We start from the raw sequence: 13097 nt of genomic DNA on the forward strand, positions 1-13097 counted from the left end.
ATGTGCACATGCACACACACACCAAAACAGTCACAAGTCTTCACTGCACTGTTTTGGGGCTCCCCCACAGACTTTGTTGCCTAACAATTTTTTGTACTTCTGCAAACTTTGAGATTTTCCCAAATCTTTTGATATTTCCCCTCTCGCTGGTGCACAATGAAATCCAAGGAGAAAATTGAACTGAATTGTGTGCATTACCGTTCTGTTTTGTAGAATTCATCATCCTCATCAATAGATGGATAGGCAGATAAGCAAAAGGACATGTCCCTACTTGCAAAGTAGTGCTGTGCCAAAAGCTGATCTCACAGGGTTTTGTTTTTTACCATTTTCTTATCAATTTATGAAAAAAGAAACTGCTTCCAAAAAATTACTGAAGGGGAGAGAAAATTTCAGTGAAATTCTCATGAATGGGATGCAGGGTTTTTGTTGCGCTCATCTTACTTTGGTGAACAAGGTGTGTTCTTTTCTTTCATTTGTGAACATGTGTGCTTGTGAATCCCACACATTATCCCTAAAACACTTTCTAAACAGGCAGAATCTTTTACTGGAGTCAAACCATGTGCTATCCTGAGTGTGTGCTTCTAAACCCTCCAATGACTAGCAAACGTGTGCCCACCCCAAAACTATTGAAAAAGGAGATATTTATTAGAAATAATACAAGATATTTTAAATAATGTAGTGATTAAGGTTTGGCAGCATATACATACACAGCACAAAAAAACATTCTACGTCAACCACACTTTTAACTTAAAGGAATAAGAGTTGCTACACAAAAAAGGAGGAAATAGCAATGGAAGATAGAGGTGCAGTTACTTCTCCTAGCACTGGCTAAAGCACTCCTGAAGATGAGTGGGTGGAGAAGGTGAAGGTGCTGGGGACCCAAGCTCTGAGCTCAGGAACTGTATGCATGAAGTGACTGCAGAACTTTGTTAGGAGAGCAGGATCACAGGCATGGCTCTTTCACCAGGCCTTAGGTCTGGAGTCCATCAGTGAGCCAAAGATGCTCCTTGAGATCATTGTGGAGTCTAGGGGAAAGGTGATGGGAGAGGAATATTAGACAGAGAAGCAAGGGTAAACTCTCCTCTTAAATATATTGTTATGAGCATGGGGGGGGGGTTGGAATGGATGATTTCTATGGGTCACCTTTCCAACCTCTGATTTGGAATCCTATGCCCTGGTGGCTGGCTCTGCTACCCAGATGAATCTCCTTTGGAGTGGCCAAATGGAGTGGCCAGGTAAGATGATGGGCCTTTCGGTTGCCCCGGCAACTGGTGAAATGGGCCAGGAAGATCCTTTTGTTATTGAAACTCTTCAGGAGAGCATTCCCCCCCTCCTGGAGCCTAGGAGAGTTTTGTGCCTGTAGTTTTTTAGTGTGTTCTAGAGAATGGCTGGGGCTGCAGGCACGCAGAGAGACTATCCCTCTGCATCATGGCTATAGGATGCCCCTGCACCCAGATGGAAAAGCTGGGTATTGGACTGCTGATGCATTGAACCCCTCCATTCTGAAGCTCAGGTTGGAATGTGTGTAAATAAATAAACCATATTTCATAAAGACACCGCAGTCTCCGCTGACCTTCTTCCCAAAGGAAACCAAATCCTGGATGAGTGCAGGGACCCCTGAAATCTCACCGCTTGGAGATTGGGGGAGGCGTGCAACAATATATTTAGAATTCATGGGAGTGTATATCCAAGGGAGGGGTTAGGTGATTGGGGGGGAACCCCACCATGTAAGAGAGAGGAGTGACGGGTGGGAATCCTGGTGATGGAATGAGGGGTTTTGGTGACATGAGGGGTGGCATGGGGGCATGCATAGAGAGGGGGGATGTTTGGAGGGGGAATGTTAGCTTGCCTATGGTGGGATGCCATCAAGAAAGTTTATCTCTTGGATGGCTCTCTAAATGGATTACCTGTTGAGGACAGTAACTGTGACATGTGGCTTCATGACTTGTCAGCACACCTGCATTGGGACATGACTGCTCTGTCTGGTCCGCATTTGCATTTCTATAGGATGTCTAGTCATTGGAGGGAGGCTGTCTCAGGAATCTGATGCAGGGTTTTTATGTCCCAAAACCTGCATGTGGTGACCTTTTGTTTCCCAGTTATTCTCATTTTCATAATTGCAACCCAGGAATGGGTTGATTTAATCAATGAAGTTCCTTTCACCTTGTAACCTTGCCAGCAAGAGGTTTAGGCATCAAGGAGTAAATAGGACAGAAAATATGGTGGTAACAGGGAATTTTACTTTGTTAGTTGAGCCAACCTTTGGTTCACTCCTGAATGGAGGCTAACAGCAAATGTCTCATAACACATTCTACAAATCATCTCACCAGTGGTGTGCACTCTGCAATCTTCCCAGGTGCCCATGGTGCAATTAAAGCCCAGGGGAAGACCTCATGAGATAACTCTTCCAATGGGGCTTTTTTAGTTCAGGAAGTGTGGACAGCCAAGAAGGCTGCCAAGCGCTGGAGAAATGTTTGCTGGAAAGTAAAACATGCATACATCACCCTTGGTCAGTCTAAAACAAGAAAATAAAACTCAAAACTCTGCATCCACCAAAATCCTAAAGAAATTTTAAAATGAATGAGAGAAAAAAATGGAAGGGAAGAAAACTTTTAAGAAATTGGAGGACAGATTTTGGAACAGAACTACACTAAAGAGCTTATAATCTACCTCTTGACCAAGAGGGAGACAGCAGAGAAAGGGGAGATAGAAGCGAAGATTAATAGGGGAAGAATATGGATGGCTGTTTAAGTGCCCCATATCTTCAGAATGGGTAGGCTAGAAATATAATAAATGCTAATTCATGCAACTAAAAATAACTGAATAAGCACAATAACAGAATCCAAAAACAGACTCTATTGAAATCCAAAGTCTGTATATCTTACCTATAATTTCAATGTAATAAATGTTGTTCCAAATATTCCTATTAATATATTATCATTAAAATACTACTTTAGTTAAATAGGAAATAAATGGAGTCCACAGTGCTCTGGACTAAAACAACTTGCAGTTCTATGCACTCTATGCCACTGATTTCAACAGCAAGTATGTACAAGTAATTAGGTACAAAATCATAGCCGCTGCTGTTTGTGATCCAGTATTATAGAAGATAAGATTATCACAGCGAACATTGGTTGCAAAAAGGAACTGGATTTTTAAACTGCTTATCCTTGCATAATCTTTCACCCAACCCTTAAGAAAAAGTCACAAAAAGCATCCCTAAACTATTCAGATTTCTTATGTAAATGTGTACATTCATGTACAATTTGCAGTAGGATTTCAATCAAGTATTTAACTCTCTGACTAACCTAAATATAATCCATGTCTCAATCTTTAGCTCAAGAAAATTTCTATTCATAGAATTCCAGAAGGCTATTATGAAATAAAATTAAACCTCTGGCCCTATGAAACAAATCATAAATCACCATAGTCTGCTTCTAGTAAACACATCAGGGCAGCTCTTGGTTTTATCTGACTATACCCTGCTGGTGAGCACATACAGGAAGAGACAAAGGCGTAAGCTGACAGGAGACTACGTTAGAGGAAGTAGATTACGCTGCATATGATTTATAATTGCTTTCTTAATATACATTTGGTTGTTGACTTCACTTGCCCTTGTCCTCATGAACACATTATTTCTTTGCTTCTGGGTTAACAAAAATAGAGAAGTTCAAATATAGGATGCTGGCATGTAAATATTTGTTCATGTCAACCCATTCAAAAGATGAACACTGCAAGTTCCTGAGGAGCTACTGAGTAGCAAAAGAGAAGGTCAGAATAAGAAGTGAATCCTTGGTTTAGGGACAATGGTGACAGGTGAAACTACAGAGAAAAGCTTAGAGAATCTGAATGTACAGTGTAGTGAAAGGCATGGGGAAAGATAATGCAAGAGTAGGAAAATCAGAGCTTGGAAGTAATTCATTACTTTTTTGAGGAACGAGTGGGTAATTCCTTTACATTTTGATTGTAATAGAACTTGGCAGTAATTTTAGTACTTTTGTGGAGTAATTGTAATGTTTCCAGCATTACTTTTGGGCATTACTTGGGGGGGGAAGCAGGGGAAGTCTTCTACTCCTCTGATTTGTGGATGAAAATCCTGTGCCTCAAACTGGGCTTCTGTGTAGCGTTGCTCTTCCCTCAAGCTCTGTGGGTGGGTAGGAGGCGACGAGGGAGGAGGTGGAGAGTTAGACAGGGTGGAGTGGAGAAGACAATTGTTTAAAAAAATGGATGGTGGCGGTGAAGAATGAAGTGGAGGGAAAAAGGAGCCGGAGAGCAAGAACATGGATAAAGAAGGAGAAGGAAGCAGCAGCAGAATGGAGATAAAGAACTGGGGAGGTGAAAGATGACGTGCGTGCGTGCATGCGTGCGTGCGTGTGTGCGTGCGTGCGTGAGAGAGAGAGAGAGAGAGAGAGAGAGAGAGAAAATACTGTGTTTGCACTTGGCACACAAAGTGGCCTCCACCACCCTTTCTGGCTACTGTGCTGCATTTGCAGTATTTTAACTTTTTTGCATCTCAGGGGAAAATGTTTGCTTGGGTGAGTGTCCCTTAGTTGGTGGCAGGGCAGGGTCCGGGAGGTGGTTAAGTGAGAGAGATTATGCTGGCTGGCTGGCTGAGGGGGGGGGGGTAGGTTGCACTTGGTTTGATGTGCAAAGATCTGAGTAGTGGCCTCTGCCTCCCTCCCCACCTCCCTTATCAGTGGAGAGACCCCCACTGCTATCTTATGGATAAGAAGAATTATTCTACTACCTCTGTATGTGTGTATTTATTTTTAATGTTGTTTTAAGCTACTTAGATGTGCAGCAGCCAAGGCCAGCATCTTGTAGGCGTTTTTTTAAAAAGTAACTGAAATGCAGGGCTGGCTCCAGGTTTCTTGGGGGCCCTGGGCATAGGGTGTCAGAGGGCCTCTTGGCCCCACCTCTTAAACCACACCCTTTGACCTTGGCTCCTCCCCTTTAAACTTAAAACCTGGTTAAACTAAAACAAAGAGAACCAGTGTGGCATAGTGGTTAAGGTGTTGGACTATGACCTGGAAAATCAGGGTTTGAATCCCCACCCAGCCATGAAGCTCACTGGGCGACCTTGGGCCAGTCACTGCCTCTCGCCTCAGAGAAAGGCAATGGTAAACCCCCTCTGAATACCGCTTACCATGAAAACCCTATTCATAGGGTCGCCATAAGTCAGGATTGACTTGAAGGCAGTCCATTTCCATTTTCCAAACTAAAACAAAATTTTAGTTATGATATGACAACACCTTATTGTCCAAGAAAAACAATAAAAACTTTAGTATCTCATTAGGTGCCTTTTAAATACCTCTAAGTTTTACTGTTGACAAAAATTAGAGGTATAACTTATAGTGCAAGCCAATACATGTTTACTCAGAAATAAACTCCATTGAATTCAATAAGACCTACTCCCAGATAAGTGTGTATTGGATTGCAGCTTTAATCTGCAATCCTATGCACACTTACCTGCACCCTGGGCTCCTTTGGGAGAAAGGGTGTGATATAAACTGAATAAATAAAAAAATAGACTGATTGGGACTTACATCCAAGTAGACATAGGATTGCACTGACAGAGACAGAACTTGAGACAGAACTTAGATGTAAACAAAAAATGTGCATAACTTAAACAACCATCATAAATTTTACCTCTTCCCCTGCAATTTTCAGAAAATTAACATGCAACTAAAACACGTTCCGCCCAGTTTTTTCAGTAGTGCTTGCCTCCAAACCATGAGAAAAGCACACATGCTGGGCTAGCAAGGGGGAGGCAACCAAAGGACTTCTGCCAGATCAGAGACAGGCAGGACAAGAGAGGGCTTAGTAGCATCCACATACCAAGAACACCAAGGAACAGTACAAGAAAATAACACCACCGCATGCAAATACAGAACTCCTCAAGTTCATCTTGAGAGCCAGTGTGGTGTAGTGGTTAAGGTGCTGGACTACGACTTGGGGGAGACCAGGGTTTGAATCCCCATACAGCCATGAAGCTCACTGGGTGACCTTGGGCCCGTCACTGCCTCTCAGCCTCAGAGAAAGGCAATGGTGCAACCCCTCTGAATACCACTTACCATGAAAACCCTATTCATAGGGTCGCCCATAAGTCGGAATTGACTTGAAGGCAGTCCTTTTCATTTTTTTTTCAAGTTCATCTGCATGCTACCTCCACCCGCTTCAGGAAGAAACCAGTGCAAGAAGCCAGCCCCCTTTCAAAACTCTCTTCACCATGTAATAAAGGAACAACACAGATGTTAATTTTAGAAAGGGAGTGAGAGAGAGGAAGAAACAGCTGCCAATGAAAAGTGCTTTGTTCCTTTAACTGGGTTGCAGTCCTTTGCACATTTGCCTGGGAGGATGGAAGCCCTATGAAACACAAGCATATGATGGCACTAAGGACTGTAATTTTGTCTGTGTTTGCTTTCAAGTTTGCTTCCTCCCCCTCTAGCCTGTCCCAAGCCCCTGCCTCTACATGTGCAGTTGGCAAAGCAAAACCTCCTCCACCTCTTAAGGGGGTAGGGTTGCCAGGTTCAATCCCTGAGACTGGTCCTGTATCTTTAGGAGAAAAGAAAGTCAGCCAAGTGCAGGTGTTCTTGCAACCCTGTAATGGGAAAAACCACAAGGTGGAATTCTCCCTTCCCCCTGCACAACTTTTAAAGATACAAAAGACCTCTTGGAGGCTGGGCCTGGCAACCAAGAGGTCTTTTGTATCTTTAAAAATTGTGCAGGGGGGAGGGAGAATTCTACCTTGTGGTTTTTCCTATTACAGGGTTGCAAGAACACCTGCACTTGGCTGGCCTTCTCTTCTCCTAAAGATACAGGACCAGTCTCAGGGATTGAACCTGGCAACCCTATAAGGGGGGGTAGGGAAGAGAAGCATCACCAGCCTGAGCCTCTCTTGAGCCTTGATCCAGGCACGTGTTGCAAACACAACAGTTCCAAAAAGGACACATGTGAATGGGTTTCAAAGTCTCCTCCCTCCAAAGGCTAGGCTTGCCCTTGCAGCGAAGGGCTTTAGAAAAAAGCCATTAAAAGTTTGTAAGGTGGTATGCCAAATATATATGAACAGGGGCAGTGCTTTTTTTGGTTATTGTTATATATATATATATGAGGTGCTACACATATCTCAATTAATTGTAAAAAGCCTCTCCCACCCCTGCCTTCTTCCTGTGCCCCTCCCCCTTTGCTACTGAATTTGTGATGAACTTTTAATAAAAAGGGGGAGAGAAAATATGACTTAAAATACTTGCTTTGCAAGAGGGTCCCTTGCCTCACTGTGCTTTTACTGGCAGCTGCTATTGCTTTCCATTCCAGCAACTGGAGCTCCCCAAAAGGTCTTCCTTGCGCCCTTTGAGTTCGCTCGAGAGCCGGAAGTGTATGCATGCTACTCCTTGTTGCTCCATATGGTGATCCTTCCCTCTTGGAGAAGACCCAGCATGCAAAGAAGGGGGAAGCATCCTAGCCGACTCTGAAGGGAAAGATCGAAGCATTGAGGGGGAAGAACATAGATGTGGCAGCAGCAGCGACAGCAAAAGGAGAAATGCAACTAATTATAGTTCTCCAAAACGGCTTCCTTGTGCCTTTTGTAATTGCTCGTCTCTCAGCAGCACAACAGAGAGCCGGAAGTGTATGTGTGCCTCTCCTCCACACTTGCTGTGGTGATTCTTCCCTCTTGGAGGAGGAGGAGGAGGAGGAGGACAAGACCAGGCATGCGCAGAAGGAGGAAGCTTCCCAGCGGGCTCTGAGGGGAAAAATCAAGATCGAGGCTTTGAGGGGAAATATTAAGGTGGTGGCGGTGGCAAAAGGAGAAGAGCTGGGGTCGCTGGGATGGGCTGAGGTTGGTGAAGGGGCCCTGTGAGGCTCCTGGGCCCTTGGTCAGTGCCCAACCTTTAGAACTGGCCCTGCTGAAATGTAATTGTAGTGATTACTTTTGAGAAAAAGTAATCAGTTACTTTCAGAGCAATTGCAATTGTGATGGTAATTACTGCTTTTGGGGCCATGTAATTGTAACTGTAATTTATTACCTTTTAAAAGTAATCTTCCAAGCTCTGAGGAAAATAGGCACAAACACATACAACCATATCCTATATGTTTACTCAGGCATTAATTTCCATTTAACTCAGTGGGGCTTACATCTGAGTAAGCATGCACAGAATGAACTGTAAGCTTTTTAAAAATATAAAGGACAGCTGTACCATTAGGAAGAGTGAGGTGTCCACCTAAAGCAGCTGGTTTTGTGTGTAACATAAAGGTAGCTGTGTTGGTTCTTTAATTTGTTATATTTTTTCCTATGTATTTTTATATTATTATTTTTACTAGCAGAGGGAAAGGTGCTTCTCAGATTTTCTGCCTCAGGTGCCAAAATAACTTAACTGACTTTTTGATTTGGGGGGGAAGGGCCGTAGCTCAGTGATGGAACATGTATTTTGCATGTAGAAGGTCCCAGGTTCAGCCCCCAGCATCTCCAGGTACGGCTGGGAAAGACCCCATCCTGAAATCCTGGAGGGCTGCTGCCAGCCATTGTCTACAATACTGGGCTAAGGCTGCTTGCCTGACTCGGTTTAAGGCAGCTTCCTGTTTTCCTAGAATACGTCTAGTGCTGGATCCTTGCCCTTCTTGGCTAATAAAAACTAGCAGGGATGGAACAGCTGGCTGGGCCAGGGAAGTGATTTATGCCCCTCTGTGAGAGGGGGTGGTCCCTGGATGCCTGAAAGAGGGATAGTGAGACCACTCAAAGACCCTCTCTGGACCCAGAAAATTTTCATAACTATAGGCCAGTGGCAAATGTTCCATTCCTGGGCAAGGTCCTTGAACAAGTGGTGGCAGGCCAGCTCCAGACACTCTTGGATGAGACCGATTATCTGGATCCATTTCAGTCGGGTTTCAGGCCTGGTTTTGGCACGGAAACAGCCTTGGTCACCCTGTGATGACCTCTGTCGGGAGAGAGACAGGAGGAGTGTGACTCTGTTGATTCTCCTTGATCTCTCAGCGGCTTTCAATACCGACCATGGTATCCTTCTGGGAAGACTAGCTGAGTTGGGAGTGGGAGGTACTGCATTGCGGTGGTTCCACTCCTACTTGGCAGGTCGCCTCCAGAAGGTGGTGCTTGGGGAACATTACTTGGCACCCTGGACTCTCCAGTATGGGGTTCTGCAGGGGTCAGTTCTGTCCCCCATGCTGTTCAACATCTACATGAAACCGTTGGGTGTGGTCATCCGGAGCTTTGGAGTGTGTTGCCATCAGTATGCTGATGACACGCAGCTCTATTTCTCCTTTTCATCTTCTTCAGATGAGGCTGTCAATGTGCTGAACCGGTGCCTGGCTGCGACAATGGACTGGATGAAGGCTAATAAGCTGAGGCTCAATCCAGACAAAACAGAGATGCTGTTAGTGGGTGGTTCTTCTGACCAGATGGTGGATGTCCAACCTGTCATGGATGGGGTTGCACTCCCCCTGAAGGAGCAAGTTCGTAGCTTGGGGGTTCTCCTAGAACCATCTCTGTCACTTGAGGCTCAGGTAGCCTCGGTGGCACGGAGTGCCTTCTACCAACTTCGGTTGGTGGCCCAGCTATGCCCCTATCTGGACAGGGATAACCTGGCTTCAGTTGTCCATGCTCTGGTAACCTCCAAGTTAGATTACTGCAATGCACTCTACGTGGGGCTGCCTTTGAAGATGGTTCGGAAAATGCAGCTTTTGCAAAATGCAGCGGCCAGATTGGTAACAGGGACCAGACGGTTCAAACATATAAAACCGATTCTGGCCCGCTTGCATTGGCTGCCTGTATGTTTCCGAGCTCGATTCAAGGTGCTGGTTTTAACCTATAAAGCCTTACATGGCTTGGGACCACAATACCTGATGGAACGCCTCTCCTGACACGAACCCACCCATATACTACGCTCAACATCCAAGGCCCTCCTCTGGATGCCTATTCTGAGGGAAGCTGGGAGGCTGGCAACAAGGGAGATGGCCTTTTCAGTTGTGGCCCCCAAATTACGGAATGAAATGCTTGACGAGGTGCGCCTGGCGCCAACACTGTTATCTTTTCGGTGCCAGGTCCAGACTTTCCTCTTCTCCCTGGCATTTTAGCATGTGTTTTTAAATTGCTTTTTAAAAATGTGTTTTTAAATTTGTATATCTGTTTTTAATGTTTTTAATTGTTGTAAACTGCCCAGAGAGCTTCGGCTATGGGGTGGTATACAAATGCAATAAATAAATAAATGCAGCTTGACTTGGCAGGGGGCATTTACTGTTCCACCTCAGGCAGAAACATGTCTTGGGCCGGCCCTGGGCTTGGTTTCTTCTGCTCATGCAGGCAGGCAGGAGTCACCAGTTTTACTACCAGGTCTGCAGCCCCCCTCTTTGCGCCTCCCAAAAAGCCACCCTGGAGGATCCCCTGACCTTCTGAAACCAGTTTTCAGAAGCAGCAGGTAAGGGAAATCAGTAACACCTCACCCCTGCATGAGCAGAACTGCCTTCCATTCATGCATTGCAACCTTTGGAACCAAGCCTCTGAAACTCCGAAAGGTTCTGCCACACTTATTCAAGTCCAAACATTAACGTAAATAGAAGTACACTCCTGTTTTGCACGGTCACCACAGCTGCTCACCTCAGGAAACAGCGTCTCTCATCACTAGCATAGTAAAAGAAACCCTGTTCTATGAAAATGCAGCTGAGTGAAAGAACCAACTGCTTTATCCATGTTTACATCTTAGCAGCGCAAGCTTACTCATGCACAGTAGAAAGTTCAAGGCCCACACTCCTATTTGTTGCAACACTTGTAGCCCCAGGCACTAAAAGCATACATACAAAAAACAAACTCTAGTATACTGATATTAATATTGATTAGACTCATCTCTGCTGAAAATGGATCCCCATAAAACAAGAATAAAGCTCTAAGGTCCCATTGTCAACATATGTGCTATGTACAATATATGCAGGACAAAGGTCACAGCTGTTCAGCAAGCACAGAAGCAAGGGAAAACAAATGGCTCAAAAAGCCCAACAGGCTTCCTATTATATACAGATCCATTTCATTTTTATTCATTGTATATTCAAGTTTCACTGTTTCAAGACACACATTTTATGTATCTTGCTGGTATTAAGAGGCCACTGAACAGGACTATATGACAAAGAGAAAATATTTCTAATTATAATTTATCCTAGTAGTAATACAGGGACTTGGATTTCTGCTGAAAGAAATACAGTAATTTGGATTTGTGGTAGAAGCAGCTATTAGGAGAAATCAAGCAATGTTCAGCTGTTGACAACAACAACAGTATGTCACAGGGATGAAACACATCTTCAGTTTGCAACTGTTTCAAAAGATATTCACCCTGTTCAGAAGGCACTACACCAAGCACTGCTGTGACACAATTATAATGCATGTGTCTGAATCTTGTGTAAGTAATAACAGTTTAGTGTGTTGTGTACGTAGCCAACCCACCTTGGGAAAAACAAAACTGGAAATGACACCACAAACACTGCATTTCTGAAAAATCAGTTATAAGAATTGGAAAATCAGCTATGAAACAAGAGTTGCCACCTCTCTCAGAGAAATAAGAGGACCATAATTTTATAAACATATGTAACATCCAGATTTAAATGCATCTTGCCTAGCACAGAAATTCAGTTAGGGGGGATTATTAGACCAGTTAAGAAACCACAACCCTTATTAAATACAAAACAAAATTTCTCATCCTACTAATTAACAAGAATAAGAAATAAAAGGCTTTAAGTACCACCCATGTCCTTTTATTTTTATATTATTTTATATTTATATTTTTATTTTTTTATTTTATATTAAATAATTGATGGAAGCTGAATTTCTTGTGGCTATTCTTTGCTGAGAAATAGGAAGTAGAATCACTGTTTGAGACTAACTCTGCAATCTCTTTTCTTCCAGCATTAGGCTGGCACATACATGTAGTCACACATGTGTATGTAGACATGTGTATGTAGACAAATGAGGTAGGAAGGTATGGATTATCTGAAATGAAGGAATTTGCAGAAAACAGGCATTGTGCATATTTTCTGGACATCATGCAGTATGTCCACAAATAAGCAGCAGTGATTGGGGATTTTGAGTATTTCCCAGTCAGCCAAAGCATGCAACAGAGAACACACAGAATATCCAACCATCAACAGAGTATTTCACATACCATCAGGTTAGTGTGTGCTTACTGAACAATCAGGATACTGATGAACAATGGCCTCTTGAGCACTATGAATATTCAATATTTTTGGCTGCTATGTTATCTGGTGCTATATTATTTGTTGTATTTTATTGTTTTCATTGTGCTGCTCTGATCTCCTTAGGAGGATGGGATTAAAATATTTTCGCACAGGCTTCAGTCAACTCACATTCCCTTTGATCGTCTTCATCAGTACCTTTGGCTGCAATCCTAATCTCTTACCTGGAAGTAAGGCCCATTTAATACAATAGGATTTACTTCTGAGTAGATGTGGTTAGGATTGCGCTGTTGTTAATTTCTCTCGTATTTGGGTCACAGTTAAGGAGAAGAGGGACGACCTTACGAGTTGTTGTTTTTTAATTCAGCTTCAAAGAGATTTCGCAACTGATCAGCAGATCAATCCGCGTTCCCCCTCCAGGTATGCTAAAGGAAATGCTTTGCTTCGGCGACTGGCGTCTTCACAGCCTTGAATTCCAAGCAGCAAGTTTCGAACCCAAAGTGACGTCGGAATAAGCATTTTTGTACTTGTTCGTTCCCACCCCCTGGTCTGTATAACTAGAAGACCGATTAAGAGTTCTGGTGGACGAGTCGAAAGCTTGCTCGCTACTTGCGACATTTTGTTTGGTCCTAAAGGAATCGCCCAGAATAACCGAACGGTTCCCGGTGTCCTTTTCCACTTTCCCCCAACCCCTTTCTACTTCCTCTCTATATTTTAAACTGATAACAATATATAAATGTACCCCTTAGTTTCGCCGTCTCTGCGGGCTGTCTTCCTTCCTATAGTACCTTTCTTTCTTTCCCTCCACCCCTCCCCACTCCTTCTTTTTCAGGACTCGAGCTTGAGAGAAAGGGAAGTGTGAAAGCGCTGCCGGAGAGTGACAGTGACGTTGACGATGACTCTTAACT

The 13097-nt window shown here is 43.8% G+C and overlaps 1 long non-coding RNA gene across 1 annotated transcript; it reads right to left on the reverse strand.

Moving 5' to 3' along the window:
* Nucleotides 1–740: 740 nt before the first annotated feature.
* Nucleotides 741–13051, reverse strand: LOC133385281 (uncharacterized). The gene is made up of 4 exons (XR_009762843.1): nt 12932–13051; nt 6075–6222; nt 2328–2477; nt 741–1025 (listed from the first exon to the last, which is right to left on the reverse strand). It is a non-coding gene; the product is annotated as an uncharacterized LOC133385281 (long non-coding RNA).
* Nucleotides 13052–13097: the final 46 nt, after the last annotated feature.

This window comes from Rhineura floridana, chromosome 1 (genome assembly GCF_030035675.1).
Source record: "Rhineura floridana isolate rRhiFlo1 chromosome 1, rRhiFlo1.hap2, whole genome shotgun sequence".
Taxonomy (NCBI): domain Eukaryota; kingdom Metazoa; phylum Chordata; class Lepidosauria; order Squamata; family Rhineuridae; genus Rhineura; species Rhineura floridana.